This window comes from Aedes albopictus, chromosome 2, assembly GCF_035046485.1.
Source record: "Aedes albopictus strain Foshan chromosome 2, AalbF5, whole genome shotgun sequence".
Classification (NCBI taxonomy): domain Eukaryota; kingdom Metazoa; phylum Arthropoda; class Insecta; order Diptera; family Culicidae; genus Aedes; species Aedes albopictus.
Window position 1 is genome coordinate 236331030 of NC_085137.1, and position 22273 is coordinate 236353302.

Genomic DNA, 22273 nt, shown 5'->3' on the forward strand with positions numbered 1-22273 from the left:
CCTAACTTCCTCCGTGCTGGGCGTAGTTGTTTGCGCGCCAAAGTAAATTCAAATTAAAAAACGCTAACGCTTCAGTGCAACAGCAGCGCTGCGTGATGGCAAAACGCAGAAACAACAGAAAAAGGGTTGTGCATTTGCTAATACCTCCATGTAACGGCGTTATCTGTGATAACATACGTTGATTGATTGCATGTTGGAATTACATAGAAAGATTATTCAATCCAAATTTGAAATAATTGTAACAATACATTTTCTACAATTTCGCAACCTTTGAATTTTGAATTTTAAAAACATTCAATGAGGCAAAAATTAGAAGCATGAGAACATATCATATCTAACTATAATAAATGGAAAATAAAGTCATGTTGTCAAACTCAGACGATCAAATGGTAATTAGCTATTTCATATTGATTAAATTTAATATCGTAGATGAACATCGCAAATTTGACTGTTTACCAGTAAGGTCATCATAAAATAATCACAACAAGCTTGTGCTAATCCATATCTGATGGAACGCCACTTATCGGTGGTCGCAAACTGCTTCGCTTGCTCCCCGTGCCGCATGACAGTGATTGTGTACTAAGCCACTTTAGATAGCTTGGAACGACATGTGAATACTATCGAGCTAATCAATTACTAACGCCGAACATGAATAATGACACGCGTTGTTTAGAATTATTGATCAGATTGTGTTTGATTTAATCACTTTAGTTTTCAATCAAGTAGAGATGAAAATAATTAGATAACGCGATGCTGTTGGATTTCTTTAGCTTTATTGGTGAGATTTTCAGCTTAGGGTTGGTTTATCTTGAAACCAACGGCTTTACTTCAGGAAGAAATTTCCATTGTTAGTTTGTAGAAAAGATATCAAATATAAAATTTAATGTTGGTATCCTTTAAACTGCTGAATGAGCCAGAATACATTTACAGTCAAAAACCTGTTACGATATTAGCCACCAGTCCTGCCAGGTTAAGCTGCTGTCAATCGAGTAACAAAACGATTGTTTTTTTTTCGAAATCCAGCCACAACTACAGAAACTGGAAGCATGCGTACGAAAGTATGAACCTCATAGCACATGGTGGTCATCACTTCAGCTTCCATGCCATTTGTATGTATGCCTGCGGCTGGCGAGTGACAAGAAGCGCCGAACGATGTAAGCCTCCTCCACTTCATTACTCAGGTCGCGAACATTGTCGATGATCGCCGATCGGTTTGCGGAGTAGAATACAGTGTGCGCTGAAAAAATAGTAAAATCTAGACTATCTCTACAACGATTGTTAAATTGTTTGACCATAAACCATTCTGTTATATGCAAAAATACAAACACGACCAAGTTCTCAGGTAGCTTATAAAGTGTTCCCTATGCAAGCCATTTTGATTTTAATTTAGACTTGAATCACCTCGTAAAGAAGCTCCTTAGAATCTTCTGCAATCATTTGAAGTATGTATGGCCGTATGGGTTTCGGGTCATTTGGCCAAATACCGTTTGGCCGAACACGATTTGGCCGAAAAAGGAATGATGAACTAAAGTAATTATGTGATTGTTCCACACTTCAGTCTAAACTTAAAAACAGCCTTTTAAAGAAACAAAAATCTCTGACAAAATATTGGCCCTAATAGTATCGCCAACTAATTCCTGAATGGTAAAACTAGAAAGAATAGCCTATGGTTAAAAGAATGAAATAGTATTTCTGATGAATGTATTTCTGATCATATGGTCATAAGTTTCACAGAACTCTTTTGAACATAATTCGGCAAAAAGACACATTTCGCCAGATGGCATTCATATGGGACAGTTATGCGATCACATACAATGTAGTATAGGCTGTGCATCTACACAGCCATTCATTGAAAGAATTCTAGAAAATGATCAAATTGACTACTTCTACGATTTCACTTGTCATTATTCATGTTTGCAGTTCATCGGCAATATATTACAAGCATTGAAGGGGCCAGTTCTACAGCTTTTAACCCGTAGGCTACGAGGCTAACTAAAAAACGATTGTTTTTCAATTAAATTTTGAGTTTCACTGCGTTTTTAGCTGTAGTGTCAAATATACTGGGAACCTAAAAAATAAGAGCCACGTGGACAATCTAAGGACTTCGGAAGCACTACCAATTTTTCCTAAATTACAAAACAAAAAAAAAAACCTCCAAGAACTCCAAGAACAATAATGAAAAACTGAGTCCTCTTTTTGGAAAACCTTCACGCATTTGAAAAGACATTCTTCCACGACTCTAATGAAGTTTGGTAACGTTCATTAACCACTTAGACCAAATTTTGGTCTCCCCTTCGTAGCCATCGTAGTTCATACAAAAATTTTGAAATTCGTACAAGAGCGTACACACTTAATTAATTTCGCTGAATCTCGGTAACTTTGTTTGCATTACACCGAGATTGGCATCGCCGAGCGCTCAGCAAACTTGTTTTTCAACGAGATCTCAGCAATCGTGTTGTTTGTTTGCTGAGGTTCAGGAATATTTTACTGAAATTCAGCTAGCAAACGTCGTGTTTTACCGAGATTCAGTATAAATGTCTGCTAAACTACGGCGGTTCCGTGCCGACGTTTAACTGAGCTCATCTTACTTTGTAGACTTTGGCACCTCCCCCCTCCCTCTTGACCCCATACCATGTGGTTTATTAAGTTTCTATTCAACTGATTTCAGGAATTTCAGAAATTTCAATAACTGTTTTGCGATACACTTAACCATTGAGATTTTTAAAAGAGACTGGTTTGACTTCAAAATTCCGCCAAATATTTTTAGTACAAATTCTCTGAAAAATTCCAAAATAATACCCACCAAAACTACCAAGAAGCTCAATAATTAGGGTGACAATGGGTATTATCGGCAGGTTTGTTCTCTTCGTCATGGATGGTTTTTGTCAGCCAAATTGCCTTAAACTTGGCCATATAATTCAGCTTAGTTGGGAAGGATTTAAGACTCTGAGTTCAATAGGTTTCATAAAACCCCCAAAGACGAAGAGAACAAACCGGCCGAGAATAGGTAATTTCCCCTATTTCAAGATTTTGCTCTTTATTTCTCCAGTGTTTTTTCAAGGCTCTTCCACTATCAACATTTTGAAAACATGTGCAGGAAGCATGATTAAGGCAAAACTGGATGCGTTTCCTCATATTTTGGATTTTGATTTTCCTTAACCCTTAAGGACGCGCGCTATTGTAGAAAGTACTACACTAGCAAAGAAACCAAAACAAAAATTCATGCAAGAATGTTAGGCGGTTTCTTTTATGCATTTTAATCAAATTTTCATAGAGAAATATGATTGAGTTCTTGAGAAATATATTTCCCGGAAAACGATGGTAATTTATGGCAGAATTTGAAGCAAAATCCATACATTCGTTGAGTGCATTGTAAATGAAGTGTGTAATAATCTTCCTCTTTGAAAGTGAGTAGGGTTATTCATGTATTTTGGACAGGCTGAGGAAACCGTTGGAAAAATTGTTCTTTATATTCCTTAGAAAGCAATTGAATATTTATTTAGCAAAGTTACTACTACGTGCAACTACGCTTATAATATGACTGTACTTTGCGTTCTTGGTAACAAAAACTTTAATGAAAGCATTTCAAGCTGAGAAAATCAAAATTTCCAAACGCCTGTTAGAGTAGAGCTTGCTGACGTTTATTCACCTCTCGCTTTCAAGCATGCAGGCGGGATAGGATTTGTTTTCATCGGGAAACATTTCCTGATGACAACAAATCCTATTCTGCCTGCATGTTTGAAAGAGAAAGGTGAATAAACGTCAGCAAGCTCTATTGCATTTTGGACACCGAATATATGTTTTGGATACCCTCAGGTGTATATAATTTGGACAGGGCTAATATCTCAATGTTCTGCCATGAATAGTGCTAAATATAGTGCTTAATATAGTTTTAGTCAAAATCGAGGTAATATCGCCAGACCCACAGCATTTTTTTCCCCTGTTGGGGAAATTAAGCCACTGCGTCCAATAGGCTGAACTTTTGTGGCCCACAGCATACGCCTCTATGTATGCAATCGCACAGTATCCCCATGTAGCTTATCAAATGACCAAAATCACAGAGAACAGACATCCAAGTCCAGATCCGAAACTGTGTTAGGAATTTAACGGCCATTTGAAATCGGCAACACAAGTGGCAATAGCGTGGCGCTGCAATTGGTTAATTTCCCATACTAATTTAATTCACCACTTGAAATGTTTCAATTCACCACTGACTGTGGCAATATGGCGTTTGGTGGCGTTAGTGTTGTCATCGTGTATTGGTTTGCAACCTTACTCAAGTAAAGATTCAAATCCTTACACAACTTTCCGAATGAAATTTGTTCTAGCCTGGATGTCTGTTCTCTGTGCCAAAATATATTAACAGTAGAAAACCTGTAATATATTTTGGACACCACCTATTCTAAGCGTTCTATATGAATGTTACGAGATTATTGGCTGCCTTATGCTTCTTCATTAAACATTTCTCATTGCAATAAGGCTTTCATTTTTTTTACAATAATTGTTATTAATTCAATGATGTTGAGGTGCACATTGTGTGTGACGGTAAAGTGTATGTCCTCTTGCATACCTGCGCATTTGAGGGGATTTAGTGACACACTTTACAATTTCGATAATTTTGAAATCAATTTTTAATTGTTAAGCGTATTTTCAACGTAAGTCAACAGAATAGGGTCTGATTGATCCAATAATTGATATAGAGATGTATCTACTTTTATAAGCTCTTCGGAACAAAACATACATCACCGTGCCTGTCCAAATTACATACATGTCCAAATTATATTTTTTACCCTACTCTCATACCTGTACACATTTACAATAAATCGCAGCCGAAACGAGTGAAGTTTATCTATCGCATTGGCTTACTTGTCCGAAAAGCCTTCAGCAATATTTTAACAACCCATCCTGTATAACTGCGAGCCCGCCAACTATGCCGGTGCGGTGAGCCTCGCTCGATCGTCCTCCTCATATAAAAGCGTTAAAATGTCGTTCCGGCACGAATAGTGCGAGTTCGTATGTGGTCCGGCACTGAGGCAGCAGATAAGTGTGTTCTGTTCGTGCAATAGGTAGTAGAGCTACTACACCTACCAGATAAAACGAAGATAATTGCGGGAAGTCCAAAACATAACGAATCTCCGAGTGAAGGGTTAGACATTTGGACGGGTATCACCGGCGTTGTCGATGGTCAGAACATTATCACACAAAGTTGAGCGTCGGTGTATGGAAGAGTTTCGAAATCGGAAGGAAAAGACAATTTAAAGTTACGAACGCGTTTACGAAACATAGCAGCGGCTGTGTTATCAATGGGATACTGGAGTGATCTATAGGTAATTTGTGCCAAGAGATAGCAGACGCGCCAAAGTGGAAAACAACAATTGTACATATACCCAATAATAGTGTCTGATAAAGTCACATAGTGAAAGTATACCGGTGCGATACGACACATTTGTGAAACGAATTGTTAGAACGGTGCAATTAAAAAAGTGGAAACGTGCCGACCAAGTACATAGGGGTACAATTGCAGTAGCATTTGGGGGACTTTACAACTCGAGGTGAGTGCTTTTTACAGTTTACGTTTTATCCAATATAGAGTGCCAGTATCGAGAAGATTGATGTTGCTCTTCCATTTAGGGAAAAGGGTGCATAACGCCCCATCTAAACAAAAATGTTGTTCTTCGAATGAGTGTAACCAGTTTGTTCCTTTTAATTCCGCCCTATTTTGCTTATCCTTTCACAGATACGCGTATTTCGACTACAACTAGTCATCTTCCTCAGTGTCAGTTATAGCACTGTGTTACGCTTCATACTAAATTTCCCATACTAAAATTGTTACGTGGGGATGGAGGGGGTCTAAAATAGTCAATTTTTGCGTTACGTAATATTTGAATGAACCCTAACCAGGTTACGAGTGCACGGGGTCAAAAAAAGAACTCAAGAGTAAACATTTGTTTGACACTAATGAAAATTCGAACGAATCAAACCAACGAATCAAACGAATCAAATGTTTGAGCATTGATTTGTTTTTGGTCAAATTTGTTACCCTGTGTACTAGCACCTTAAGCGATTGTTAAAATGTCGTGCGCTCCACGCTTTTCTTTCGGAAGTTCCAATTGGGTTCTTTAGGGGTATCCGGATTATTTCATAATCGGATTCTCCGCCCAAAAATTAGTCGAAATCCAAAATTTCATAATTTTTGGAGTCCGGGAACTATTTTTAAAATGCATTTAAAGTTTGTATGGGGAAATTTTTTTGTTAGGGTCGAACTGTCACTTTATCGATTGAACTGTCATTCTATCCACGAAAATTAAAACTGTTTTGTTAATTAAACCATCAAAATAAGGGTATTGGAATCCAATAAAATCACGTTATACTCAGAAAAATGAACTCTTTCGATTAAGCTATAAAAAATAGCAATATTTTATTCACTAAACAACCCAATTCTGGATTTAGTTTTCTTACATCTCTAATGTGATAAAAAAATGAATTTCCATTTCGTGTGAATTGTGGAGAACTAGTTATTAAGTTAAAATTCACGAATCTTGTCAAGTTTTGATTTACAATACTTGCTATACTTTTAAGCCAACAAGAACTTAACGCAAGTTCCGGTGATTGATTTGTCATCTGATATAGTATTTCAGCGTAAAAAAATCATGATTATTTTTGCGTTCAGTATTTTTTTACATTTCAGTTACCAAATGTAATTTGCTAACTAGCTTCAAAGACTGACAGACGTCGAACGACTGTCAATTGATGCACTCTAGAACATCGCATTGCAGATGATATCTTGATACCTTGTTAACTACAAAGTAACTTTACTCCAATGCGTATAGTAGAGCACCATCTTCATCGGTCTTGGGGATCCGAACGTGTAGGGATCGCAGATCTTCTTCGACCGCGTGCAGCCACGAAGTTGCCGACCTCTAACTAATTCCCTGCTGAATATTGTTTTTGCTATTCATTCTTCCGACATTCGCACTACGTGTCCAGCCCACTGTAGTCTGCCGTACGTTTTACGTTTCACAATATTCGCATCTTTGACACTTGTACAGCTCGTGATTCATGCCTCCGCGCCACACTTCATTTTCTTGTCTCCTACCGAGAATTGTCCGCAGCACTTTGCGCTCAAAAACGCCGAAAGGTTTACGGTCTAACTCCTTTAACCACCTTTAACGTTCACGTCTCGTGACCGTTGAGTGCAACCGGAAAAATCAGCGTCTTATATAGAGCAAATTTTGTTTGCGTTTGCAAACAGAACCTAAGCTGGTTACGTGATCCGTAAAAGGTCCTATTCGCAGCTGCAGTACGCTTTTTCACTTCACAGAAAGTGTCATTGTCACATGTCACAAGTGTTCCAACATAAACAAGTTCTTCAACAACTTGAAACACATCCCCATCAATCACTATCTCAGCACTAACACCATTAGGCCTGCCTCTGTCTCTACACGCTATCATGTACTTCCTCTTGGTAGAGTTAATCGTCAAGCAAATTCTCGCTATCTCTCTCTACAAAGGAGCATAAGCTTCCCGCACTGTCCTACGATCGATGCCGATGCGATCAATATAGTCCGCAAAGCCAAGGAGCATGTGCGACCGTGTGATGATAGTGCCATTCATCTGCACGCCAGACCTCCTAATCGTTTCTTCGAGAGCAATGTTGATCAGCAAATTTGGAAGAGCATCATCCTGCTTCAATCCATCCAAGGTCACAAACGAGGTAGACACTTCGTCTGCGATCTGAATACTTAATATTAATCCATCCAGCGTTGTGAGTATCAGCCTAATTTGTTTCGCCAGAAAACCATGTTCTGACATATCCGCGAAAGCTCATATCTTTTCACTAAATCGTACGATGAACAGATGGTGAGTCAGCAAGTTATATTGTGGAAATTTATCTAGGATCATCCGGAGTCTAATCATTTGATCCGTCGTTAATCGGCTCTCACATAAACCAGCCTGGTATTCGCCGACAAAGGACTCATCAAGAGGTCCCAGTCTGTAGAACAGGGCACGCGACAGTATCTTATATGCCGAATTTAACAGGGCAATTCCTCTGTAATTGGCACACTCTAGTCTGTGCCATTTTTTGTAGATTGGGCATATGAGGCCATCAAAATTCATCCTCCCACATCTTTACAATAATCTGGCGGATTGATTGATGTAGCTGATGTAACCATCAATGTTAACTTCATTTCCCGATCAGCCTAGATAGCTGCGTAGTGTGATCCCTATTTAGTTCATGGTGTTATGCGGCTTTATGCTTACCGTGCTAAGGAATTGATGGTTAGGGGGTCTAAGAAAAACCTAACCACAAACGGAGCCTGTGGAGAATTAGGGCGTCCTCCACAGTATTACGCCATTACTGCGCTAACAGGAGCAATAGTGCAGTGGACCTTGCGTTTCTCCGAGATAATCAGCTGCCCTTCTTAAATCTCAAATTTGAGGTTAAATAAGAGCGGGATTATTCAAATGTTGTATATTAGCTTACATTACTACCTATATGGGTTCGCTTAATTTGTTTTCGCCATTGGGGTTTTTCAATTGACACCGATTTGGTTTGTCGTTGATGTTTCCTTTTTGTGCTGCGATTGTGAAGAGTGTAATCCTGTCTAGTTTGGGTAGTGGCTACGGCTAGGAAACCTCAGATCAATTTTCAGCGTAAAAAGCGTGCATAGCCCAAGTGGCTCTACTTCAAAAAGTTCATTTTCATAGGGTAACTTCTGTATAGGTTACCTCGTGAACCCAGTTTTGCCTTTTTCATTATAAATAAAATGTCGGGTCTCGAGCATGCTATGTAAGCTCTTGTATTCAGCATCTTTTCGCTGATATTTGGCAGTATTGCTACGATGATTACATCATATGAAGTAGCTCAAACATTAATTTGAGATGCTTCAGTTTGATGGATTACTTAGGTAGTACAGTTCATGGATAACTTAACATGTAATTGCATCTAGCCCCCAACTCTCATGAGCAGAATTTGTCATGAGTTGAATGATTGGCATGTGTCAGATGAGGAGTCTCCATTTGACCGTCTTTGCACTTTTGAATGTTTCTTCGCAAAATTTGCGTATTCAGGCGTCCCTGCTCAACAAACTAGGGAGCCGGTTCTAATTGGTTGCGACCACATTTTATGGATAACTCGCTTCCATTGCTACTCCAAGAGAGTCTCATTGTGGTTTTGTTATTACAATGCCCTCCATTGTGGTATACCATAACTATTGCTTTGAAAGAAGCTTGTCCTCTGCGATCTGTGCGGAACGCAAGAGGTATTCCTAGATGGAACTCTGATCTGTTCGAGCTCAAAATATCTCCGGATAAACCATTATTTTGTATAGTTACGAATCTCTAGCTTCAATCCCGAGAATTATTGCTATATAATCGACTTACTTCTGCCATAGAATCGGCTTACTCTGCTTGCTTCAAATCTCCAGGAGCAAATGGGGGTTTGTCCTATTTTTCTCCAGAGGGATTTGAGTATTTAAGGCATGTTTTGAACTCTTGTAGTTTTCCATTGGGTATTTTCATGGCGAGAAATTACTTCATAGTTTTATCCCGAGAGGGTGCGTGCGTTGTATAAAGAAGGAATGAGTTCCAGATTTATCTGGTTACCTCGTTCTTTCTGAAATGCTTGAAACGCATTGTCGATTATTACATCTGTGATGTACATCTGGCTAACATGCCTCCCGATTTGGGATGTCCACAGTGACTATTTTACACAAAGTTGTATACGTTTTCAAGAAAGTACTCGCTCAAACGTAGTTTTTGCTTGGATTTGCTTGAATATTGCGGATGCTTTCGATGATGTGCCTTTCAATGTCATATTGAGAGTCGCATGTCGTCACAAGCTACCTCCAATGAACTACAGGCTCTCTTTACGCCTTTGCAATTTACAGTGTCCTTTTCAGGGCACTGATTAAACCCGTTGTGGTATGGGCTATGAGCTCTCGTTGCGCTTATGCGTTCCTTCTCTCTTCTAGGGTACCCCTTCCTATTTCATCACCTTTCCCTATCCTAATTCCCATCCCTTGTCCCATTCTCCCTCAGGTAAATGATGAAATAGGCTTATATGTATGGCGATGGCACAAATGTCCCAAATGGAAGATAACCTGCCTCTGGAGCCGGCCTTCTGATAACTGATACGAATGTAGCTGCTCGCTTCCGTGATTTATAACTTCGACCGGGATCTCGTCCTTCCCAGCAGCCTGGCTGTTTTTCAGCTCCTTAAGAGCTTTCTTAACCTCATCCAGTGTTGGAGGTTCCACGTTCCACTGCTTGACCGTCATCCATTACGCTAATCCCGTCCCTGGATGCTCCTTCACTCAACAAATATTCGAAGTGCTCCTTCCATCTGGCTGCAACCATTGCTTTGTCTGTCAGCAAATTTCCTTCTCGGTCGTTGCACATGGAGGGTACTGGCGCAATCTTGTGCTGCGCACCATTGACAGTTGCATAAAACCTACGTATATCGTTCCTGTCCATACTTTCCTGCGCTTCGGCAATCACACTCTCGTCGTGCTCATTGCAGATGCAGTGCATCCATAAACTATCGCAATTTTATTGAAGTTTTTTTTTACAGGCAGTGGTACGATAACTTAGCAAATAACGTATGCATTAAAAAGAGACTTCGTGAGTTAGAAAAAAAGTTATGAAAAATATATACATGCGATTATTTGTTTTTGTAGAAAAAAGTGCAGGCGATTTTACCTGAACGGGGTACAGAGGTACACTCAAGGGTTTACTGCACTTTATCGTCTCAATGGGAAATAATTTGTTGCCATTTAAAATATTTCCATGAACAATTAGTGGTAACAAGTTTCTTTTTTTTGCAGCTTAAAAGCATTAGCAGTTATTAAAAGTCTTCTGCTATAGGTACACTGCCGTGAATCGCAAGTCAGTCCCATCTGCATTTTGGGCTGAATTGAGTTAATAGTAGTTTTTGATCTTTCTTCGGATGATCTTTCAGCTGCGTGAATTAAAAAAATATAGTTTGTTCAGCAAAATCTAAAAACAACACCAAGTCAGATTGTCCCATAATGAAAAGTAATCGCAAGTCAGTCCCATTACGGACTTGTGTACTCTGCAGCACAAAACCGAACTCTGTTTAAACCAGTTTTATAATTTTTACAGTGACGCTTTCACGTTTGATGTTCACAGGAGTTTTCGATTCATGGTGATTTTTTAAGTTTCACATAGAATTTGTAAATCTCAGAGACGATTTTCTCAATACCTACTTTTTACATATGGGACTGGCTTGCGATTCACGGCAGTACAGTAGACGCTCAATAACTGAAAATGTTTTAACTGCAATGCCTATTAAATGAATATGCAACAGTTTTGCAGTTATCGCAGTGCTTTCCGTCAAAATGAAACGTCAGCAGCAATGCGATGTTTTTCGCAATCACTTAAGTTATAGTGCAGTGTTTTCCAAGTGCAAATTGACTGCCTTCTGCAGCAATTGACAGCTTCTTGACATCTGTCAGTCGTTATCGAATTTCAATCTATAAGTGAAACGTCAACACGTTGCATTAGTCGAACTTCTACTCCTACACAGATCGATAAAAGAGTGTAAATTTCTGTAACATATGATGCACATGATTGGAGTGAGGGATATCACAGAAGTTTACGTGACATATCATGTAAAAGTCATAAAATATCATGTAAACTTCCATTATATGTCATGCAATTTAGCATGTCTCTGTGTGTTAACATGACAAATAACACAAATTTACATGATATATCGTGTAAACCATCATAACACTAAGTTTACATGACTAAATTGAAGTTTACATGGCGTGTAAATCTCATTATTTTTATCTGTGTACTGTATACACAGCCGAAGTGAGAATGGTGCGAATATTCTTTTTTGGAAGATTTGCCATACGCTGAAGATCTGGTCCATAACTTCCCTCAAGCTCATTCGTTTTAGGTGACAGACGACGGAAGATAATCCAGGATAGCACTTTGTTGGCGTCATTCAAAATGGTGATCGCTTTGTAGTTCTTACACTACAAATGGTCGCCTTTCTTGATGAGTTAAGCTGCGATATCATCATTCCCAACTGCTGTGTTGGTTTTGAGTTGGTAAATGGCATCACAAAATGGCGAAAATTGATCCATTACAACACTAATTATAAAGTCCAACGATACACCGAAACATGGAATAAATCAATCTCCCATATTAGATAAATCACTCTCAGTTTCCATTCCACTTACACCGGACAATGATCCAGCCTAATTGCGGGTAACTAGCCGACAAGTGTCTGCCCTCCACGGCACACCCCAACGCCTCACCGTCTACTTCCAGCTCATGTTTATTCATTGTAAAAGACAATTTAACTAATGTATTCATTTTCTACCCTGGAATCCGGTGTGTAAGATAAAGTGTCTCATACGCGATGATAGTTGCGGTCAAGCGAGCGTGCACGCTGGACTTCCCTAACCCCTTCTTGGTACGTACGTCTCCCTAAGCTTAGATCTTAGAATGTCGTTTGAATCGCGCGCATGGCTGGCATGAGCCAGATGGTTGACTAAGATGCCGGTAATTTCTCGGTTCGGCGCGGCGATTTTCCGACCGGATGCATGCGATTGAGGCTGAGTCAAGCTAAGTCGCGCGATTAACCCAAGCTGTGACTTTGCATGACTTCTGAGGAACATTGATTACACGGTTGAGCGCCAGCTGCTGGCGATTGAAAGGTGTCTGCTTATTATCACTTTGATAGGAATTTCGTTAGCGAATGTTTGGTTGGTAGCAAACAGACAAGATATGCTTTCGGGGGAATGAGTCAGTTGTTTGCCTGTCTTTTTCGAAGTGGTGTTTTCGAACATTGTCGTCATGGATTATTCTGTATGAGATGCGTGACTATGATTGATACCTATATGAAAAGGGGACAACAAAACTCCTGCAGGCATCGAAGGAAATTCCAGAATCTGCACAACCGGTTCCGCGAACGATTACATATCCCATCATATGTGCGTCAATTTAAGTGCCAGTATTTGGTTTCCACATAAACAGCTTATATTCCTAAAATGCTTGAAGATCAATTAATCATTTTGGTCTTTGTGAAATCCTATACAGCCAAGCCGCACCGTCCGTAAAAAGAATTTTAATCAACATGTATGGTAGGATTTATTCGTACCTATATATTTTCATCCCTACTTGGTACAAAGGATTTAGGCGTCATTTGTAGTGTTTCTCATATTTAGATGTATTTTTATCAGTTTTTTTGTCAGTAATTTTCAAGAATATGCAATTTAGGCAATTTAGGTGCTATTAATTACATTCCCTGCTTCCGCAAAGCAATTGACGTTCATACCACTTGATTGCGATTGCGATTGAAGTTCTGAACACTGTTTGATTTGACTCCCGCTAACACTAGTTTACAAAATCAAACGAGCCGCGAACTTCTATCAACGATCAAAACGGTTGTTGCATAATTAGGGTATGTGTGCCATTAGTAATCTCACGCTCCCATATTCAATTCATCTTTTTCGAAAACAAGCGATTACAGCACCGATTGATTCCGTTCTTTTTGTTTTCATGGGTACTCATTTCTAACAAAAAATACAAAAATAAGAAACAAAACAAACAGCGCTTCAATCCTTTGTTTTTCGTAGAATGAAAATGGGAGCCACATACTTAATAAGGGAACCAGTTACCCTACAATCGTTTTCTACAGTTTTTGATAGTAAGGAAATTACCAAAATTCACATATCTTGCGTTGCATTCAACGAATTTTGATTCTTTTTGCATGAATAAAAAGCTAAATATAATATTTTTCGATCATCTGGACACCATTTTTGGATCAGATTGATGGACGTCGAGATGCTGGTGAGTATATGGACCAAGCTCCTTCAATTCCAGTAAAATTCACAAAAAAAATAAGGGAAGGGAAGATACTCTCATGTTGCATTTTTAGGTTACACAAAAACAATATTCAAAATGATTTTTTTTCCTCGAACGATAAGAACGGTTCCTTTAATACAGCGTTTCTCTAACTACACTGTGGTGCATAATTGATCAGACAAACGCTGATTTTCATACAAAATTTGCTAGTGTCTTCACTGATGAGGAATTGCATGACAACAACGTTGCACTCGCCGCTAGCACAGTTCCACACTCTAGGCAATCTCTGAGCAGCGTAGACATCGATGAGAACATGATCAAAAGGACTTCCCTGAAGCTCAGGACGTCGCACAATCCGGGACCCGGTGGAATTCCATCTGTATTTCTCAAAGCCCAAATCAACTGCCTATTGTTACCATTGCTTCACGTATTTCGACTCTCCTTGACAACTGGCTTATTTCCGTCCTTCTGGAAGTTCGCACACATGTTCCCAGTCCACAAAAAGGGAAACAGGCAGGAAGTTGGTAACTATCGCGGTATTACTTCGCTCTGTGCCATCGCCAAGTTGTTCAAAATCGTCATCATGGACCCGCTGTTCATTCACTGCAAATCGTACATCAGCACCGACCAGCATGGATTCATGCCGGCCGTTCAACGGCCACTAATCCGCTATGCCTTACCTCCTATAGAATTCTGCAAGGTGACGTCACGAATGAACGTTCGGTTCATTCTCGTTCGTCCCATCCTTTTCCCTCTCACGCGAATTTTGACATTTTCCGGTGGTTTGTTCTGATTCCCATTCGTTGCCGTTCTTTTCTCTCTCGGAGAGAAAATTGAGGTTAAATTTCGGTGCAAAATTCTATATCACCGAAGCGCGTTCAAACCGATGCCGTTTACACTGACTTGACTGCAGCCTTTGATAAACTGAACCATCGTATTGCTGTAGCTAAGCTTGATCGCCTTCGCCTGGGGATACACGGAACTCTCCTGCAATGGTTCCAATCATACCTCACTGGTCGCCGCCTGTCCGTCGTTATAGGGATTGTCAGTCCGTTTTGTTTGCCGCCACGTCCGGTATCCCACAGGGCAGCCACTTGGGACCCCTGATTTTTTTGATCTATTTTAACTACGTAAACTTGGTGATCAAAGGTCCACGATTATCTTATGCAAATGTTCCCAAACTATACCTTCGTATTCAATCGATTGACGACTGCTACTTTCTCCAACGTAATGAACTGCAGTTGAATGCGTTTGCTGAATGGTGTGCACTAAACCGAATGGAAGTTAATCCGTCCAAGTGCTTGGTGATTTCGTTTTAGAACAAAAACCCATCCCTTACTGTTTGATTATAATTTGTCAGGCACCAGAATTGAACGCGTCAGCCAAATTGAAGATCTTGGTGTAGTTTTAGACCAGCAGCAGCAGCTCTCTTTTAAACAGCATATTAGCTACGCTGTCGGGAAAGCCTCCAGTATTCTGGGCTTCATATTCAGATCAGCCAGTAAATTCACGGATATCTTTTGCCTAAAATCCTTGTATTGTGCCCTATCCCGCTCCACACTAGAGTACTGTTCGGTTGTTTGGAACCCGTTCTACAGTAACGGCGTCGAAAGGATCGAGTCTGTTCAACGACGGTTTTTGATATATGCTCTTCGGAGTTTGCATTGGTCTAATCCGTATCGTTTGCCAAGTTACGAGAGCCGTTAACGGTTATCAACTGATCCACCTAGAACCATCATCGTCCCGTAGAGATACAGCTAGGGCTCTGTTGATCTCAGATATTGTGCAGGGACACATTGACTGTCCCGCTATTCTGGGACAAATAGACATTAATGTTCAACCTCGTGCTCTTCGCAACAACTATATGCTGCGGCCACCGTTGAACCGAACGAACTACAGCATGTTTGGGAGTGTAAATGGGTTACAGCGTAATTTTAATAGAGTTTGCTCATTGTTCGACTTTAATGTTTCTCGTCACATCCTTCGCCGAAGATTTTGTTTTTTTTTTCAAGGCCAACTTAGTTTTTATGTTTTTTTTTTTTGTTTGACTGTTAGTGAAGTCTTTATAGGGCCCATATAGTCGAGGCGGTAAACGCACGGGTATTCAGCATGACCATGCTGAGGGTGACGGGTTCGATTCCCGGTCGGTCCATGATCTTTTCGTAAAGGAAATTTCCTTGACTTCCTTGGGCATAGAGTATCTTCGTGCCTGCCACACGATATACACATGCAAAATGGTCATTGGCAGAGAAAGCTCTCAGTTAATAACTGTGGAAGTGCTCATAGAACACTAAGCTGAGAAGCAGGCTTTGTCTCAGTGAGGACGTTACGCCAAGAAGAGGAAGACGAGGAGTGAAGTCTTTCTATTGTTTATATTTAATTTTTTTATTTGACTGTAATTCTTTAGGTATGTAATATTAGACTTTAGATTTAAGAAACATCATTGGGGCTTATATGGAGCCTGTTAGTTAGACAAATAAATAGAAAATGGCCAAGTTTGAGATGCTGTAAATGTAGTTTGCTTTGATGGATTGAGCTCAATTTTTGACACGGAACTACTATAGTCGACTCTCTACATCTCAATATTGAAGGGACCATCGAGATAAGGAGAGATCGAAGTGAAGAACCAATTTGTAATGCACACTAGATTGAAAAACCCTCCGTAACTAGGAAAAACCATCAACAAACAGATGTCACTTAGCATTCCCATAATGTTTTGCACGTACGAAACGAGATCTAGTAACCTGATGATATGAGCATATCGACATATGGAGAGAAAATATAGAACAAAAACGAATCAGATCACATCGAGATGAGGAGATATCGAGATAAGGAGATATCGACATGTAGAGCGGTAAAATGTATGCAGATTGAAGGGACCGACCAATCCATCGAGATAGGGAGAGATATCGAGATGTAGAACATCGACATGTGGAGAGTCGATTGTAATACACTGAAGTTTTTTTTTACGCGTTTTTTTTTTACGCGGTTTTTTTACGCGGTCCGTCCTAAAAAAAACCGCGTTATTTCAAGACCCGTCGTAAAAAAAACCGCGTTATTTCAAAAACCGTCGTAAGAAAAATCCGCGTTTTTTCAAAAACACGCGTAAAATAGTCAGCACCACATCTAACGTTACTTGACTTTTTTTACGACGTTTTTTGAAATAACGCGGTTTTTTTTACGACGGGTCTTGAAATAACGCGGTTTTTTTTTACGACGGGTCTTGAAATAACGCGGTTTTTTTTACGCGGTTTTTTTACGCGGGACCATTACCGTCGTAAAAAAAAACTTCAGTGTATGCTGAATTTTACGCGTATGAAGTACACTGGCCTGGGCGTGACAAGGCGTTGAAGGCCTGTGAACGAAAACATTTTGTACTTCGTACACGTAAAATTCATTATATTAGTAGTTCCGTGTCAAAAAATGAGCTCAATCCATCAATTCAAACCATAGTTACAGCATCTCAAACTTGACCATTTTGTATGAAAATCGGCGTTTGTTCGCTCATTTATGTATCATAGTGTATATGTCGCAACCGTTGGTTGATCTTATAATCTAATCAACACTACATTTTTTTACTATTTAATTGTTATAATGTTGAAACTGTTGAGAGATTTTGATTGATTTCTAGAATATTCATCATAATTTCTGCAATGTACTGAAATTTGTGACTTTAAATTTGCTTTCAATTCATTTTCATTTATTTTTGAATACTTATTTCTGAGACTCCTTTTTTATTTTCTGATTCTTAAGATTTTATTATGATACCTAAAATCAATTTGGAAGGGATTTTTATTTCACCTTTTGGCAGTTCTTCAACTGATAGGTAGCTCCAGATCCGAGGGTTAATTTAACTGATCGCTCCAGTACGAACTTTAGCTTGATTTTAACCCTTTCCTTCCCACGACTTTGAACGACTATTTCTATGACAAGAAAGCGATTCCGAAAACAGTGCTTGAACAAAAGTTATTACAAATTAACTATTTTTTTCCGAAATCAACAAAAAAAAATACTTGTGAATCAATAGTATTTTGATTATCAATTGAAACAAGTAGTTGGCAGTTGGGTTTACCTATTGCATCATATTCATTCATTCATTCATTTGTTTATTATCAGGTAGTGTAAGGAAATTCCTTACAGCATATTCATCTAATTCCGTTTGTCTCGAGCTCGTCGAAAATCGATAGTGCTCTAGAGTAACCAAGGGAAGTAGAGGGTAAAAGCACATTTGTTTTAACACAGCGCTACATTTTTTTGTCCATTTGGTAAAACAATTTGGTAAAACAAAAGATTTTGCATGAGTCGTTAATTTAGATGTTAATTGACCAATTTATCCTTCCATTGCTTAAAAAATACCTTTCCACGCCTAATGGCTTGCAGGCAAAAAAGCCCAAAATCGCATATTTTACCCTATAAATTGAGGTACAGATCAAAATTGTAATGTACAGAAGCAAATCTGAGCCCAGATTCGGATTCAGCGGCCCAAAATCTGTCAGAGACACATAAGTTTGCTCTTGAGACAGACCAAAAAGGCTTATTTTTTGTTACGCTGTGTAATCTGTTGTAACGAGAATTTCAGCCCAAGGCTAGTTCATCTCTAGGCCCACGCTATACTTCTTTTCCAAAAGATGAACTCACATTTTGCGAGTTTGTCAGGAGTGGTATTCGATCCCAGGACCTCGGCGTGATAGTCACATGCTTTAACCATCACACCAGGTACGCACGCTCCACTTTTATAGCAGGTCCCGGGTACCAAAAATTGTGAATATTTTAAATTTGGCCCAGTTTCCGTGCTGTTTTAGAATATGCAATTGTTTGGATACCGCTGGAAATCCAAATATAGACTGTTTCAGAAATTATGAATACACTAACGATTGACTATCATGGACCACGGATTGAACTCAGGACCTTCTGCATATGAATCAGAAGCGGTAGCCACTAGACCACCAAGCCCATCTTATTTTTAAAATCGATATGTTACATCTGAAAACTTTATCAGTCTTACATTATCTTGCATACTTTTTAGAAAAACAAATGATTTTGTTTTAATAATCAGAACTTTTCCACAGTAAGTGTCATTTGAAATTATATTGCTTTTCGGCTTCCTACGGTGAACAAATAAAAACGGAATTTAGGAAAATAATTTTGAATTCGCTCACGTGTTTGAAAACGTGTATGAAAATACATGAAATTAAGTCACCATATTCTTGCAAATAAGCCTGGCAAAGTTTGAGAGCCACTGCTTTAATACTCATTTTTTTCATTTTTATTTATAGTCATCTAAAATCGTTTTAAACATGTTTTGAATATCTCTGGAGCTCGATTTAAATAGGTCGTATGTGATTTTGTCGATATAAAATTCGATCAGTTTATTTTAGTTATTGTAGCAATATGGAAGATATTTTTGAGACTTTTAATGATGGAACGGAAAGCTTATTTTGTGAGGATTCTGCTGTATGTATCAACTTTGTTCAATTTCAACGGTTTTCGCTACAATAAGTGAATCCAACTGATCGAATATTTAATCGACGAAAGCACATACGACCTATTCAAATCGAGCTCCAGAACTATTCTTTTTTATTCATTATTCAGTGAATTTCGATTTTTAATTTTTCAATTTTTTATTTTCCATCCCTACACTTTTATACTGTTCCTTGAAGCCTCTTTGAGGCGAAACATTTTGAGGTTTTGCGATTATTGTTGAAATATTAAAAAAAATACGAATAATTTTATTGTCCGTATAACTTTTAGGAAAATAGTTTTAAAGTATCTTCAATTGTGTGTGTGCGTATGTTACAAAAAAAAATCACGCGCGTTTCTCAGCCGTCTGATATCCGATTTGGATTCTCTTTGTTGCAAATGGAAGCTACAACATCCTAGTAGAACCCTATTGAATTTTATTACGATCGGACATTTGGTTACCGAGATATCTTTCGAAGAGTACTTAGGAGTTATACTGTAACCTTCTCCAGGTGGGCCACTGAAATTTCCACCAACGTGTGGATTCTAAATCGAAATTTTAATCGTTCTCGTTATTTGAAACTCAGCTTAAGCGCCAATCGGGTTTTCCCGAATGCTGACCTTCCTGTTACGCACAAACACTTTTGCCCGGTAACACCCGCCGGTAAGTCGCAGGTTCGAAAATGAATAAATAGAAAACCGATCAAATTCCAAAATTTTACCACCACCAAAGAAAAGAAATTCAGTATAAAAATAAAAATAAAAACTAAAAGAACAATTCTCAAATCAACAAATCTCACACACTAAATTTGGCGAAAACGAATTCAAAACTTTTATTATCTACCAACATTTTATTCGCTTGTCAGAATCTCGGCCGAGAGTATGGTTTTTAATCACTTACCCCTAGATTACAGCTTATGCCTAACTTCCTACAATATACCTATCATACGCACTGGCCAGTACTGTTCAAAAGTTCGATCGACCACTGTTCTTCATGTGCACATTCTATTGTCCCAAAACCGTTTCACTGGACGTCGGAAACTGGCTTGTATCACACGCGACTCTAGCTAGCTATTGGTCACTGCTCCATCCAATCCGCTGCGACGTCGGTGCAGTCTGATTCCCGCCAATTTTGCGCGCCAACAACTGCTGATCTCTCGATTAAACCGTATCACCAAAAAACCGATCTCACGTGGGAGCTATATTTATCGAAACGAACGATATTTATTACTAGAATATTCTAGCAGCGAGCACAATAGACTTCACATCTTACATCGGTTTTTCTTCTTCCTCGGCACACGCGGTGATACTTTCTATACGGCTACAGCTTTTAGGCATTAGGATTAGTTTCCAGTCTTTGGATCGAGCGAAAGCACCAGGGAGCAAACAACAAAAATCGTGGATCGTTACCCACCCAGCACGGAGGAAGTTAGGCGTTCGACACTGTTAGGCATTTGTTAGTTATGTTGCTCATCGAAAAATTTTCGAGAGCATAAATCATAACCCCGAATTTATGCTGAATGTTCGATTTTTTCGCGCGTCATTGACAGTTGAGCAAATGGCAGTGGAAAAAAACTGTTAGTTGCGGCAGCTTAAAAATCGCGTTCGTCGGTCGAGAAAATGAGAAAAATTGGCGCGTCTCAATTAGTTTAAACTCGTAGGAACCATTTCAGTCGTTCCGTCGTCCAACCCGTCAGTTCCTCGTCGCTGCTGCTGGCCAATAAGTTCGGTTCGTTCTCTTCGCACTGTCGCCGGAACCAGTCATCACCAAAACAGTGTCCGATTCCTTTAAGTTTGGCCTCATCGTGTCGGTGAGTCACTTTAATTTTAATTCAATTTCAATTCAGTTTTATAATTTTAATTTAATTTTAATTTAATTTTAATTTAATTTTAATTTAATTTTAATTTAATTTTAATTTAATTTTAATTTAATTTTAATTTAATTTTAATTTAATTTTAATTTAATTTTAATTTAATTTTAATTTAATTTTAATTTTAATTTAATTTTAATTTAATTTTAATTAAATTTTAATTTAATTTTAATTAAATTTTAATTTAATTTTAATTTAATTTTAATTTAATTTTAATTTAATTTTAATTTAATTTTAATTTAATTTTAATTTAATTTTAATTTAATTTTAATTTAATTTTAATTTAATTTTAATTTAATTTTAATTTAATTTTAATTTAATTTTAATTTAATTTTAATTTAATTTTAATTTAATTTTAATTTAATTTTAATTTAATTTTAATTTAATTTTAATTTAATTTTAATTTAATTTTAATTTAATTTTAATTTAATTTTAATTTAATTTTAATTTAATTTTAATTTAATTTTAATTTAATTTTAATTTAATTTTAATTTAATTTTAATTTAATTTTAATTTAATTTTAATTTAATTTTAATTTAATTTTAATTTAATTTTAATTTAATTTTAATTTAATTTTAATTTAATTTTAATTTAATTTTAATTTAATTTTAATTTAATTTTAATTTAATTTTAATTTAATTTTAATTTAATTTTAATTTAATTTTAATTTAATTTTAATTTAATTTTAATTTAATTTTAATTTAATTTTAATTTAATTTTAATTTAATTTTAATTTAATTTTAATTTAATTTTAATTTAATTTTAATTTAATTTTAATTTAATTTTAATTTAATTTTAATTTAATTTTAATTTAATTTTAATTTAATTTTAATTTAATTTTAATTTAATTTTAATTTAATTTTAATTTAATTTTAATTTAATTTTAATTTAATTTTAATTTAATTTTAATTTAATTTTAATTTAATTTTAATTTAATTTTAATTTAATTTTAATTTAATTTTAATTTAATTTGTTTGATTAAAATTAAAATTAAAATAAAACTAAAATTAAAATTAAAATTAAAATTAAAATTAAAATTAAAATTAAAATTAAAATTAAAATTAAAATTAAAATTAAAATTAAAATTAAAATGAAAATTAAAA

At 37.2% G+C, this 22273-nt stretch overlaps 1 protein-coding gene across 1 annotated transcript in view; it reads left to right on the top strand.

Annotated features, from left to right (window-relative positions):
* Positions 1 to 4993: 4993 nt before the first annotated feature.
* Positions 4994 to 22273, top strand: part of LOC109412018 (aquaporin AQPAe.a) — a 75896-nt gene continuing 58616 nt past the window's right edge. Inside the window, exon 1 of the mRNA XM_062851388.1 lies at positions 4994 to 5552. The gene's annotated coding sequence lies outside the window, so the exon portion shown is untranslated. The remainder of the gene's footprint in view (positions 5553 to 22273) is intronic.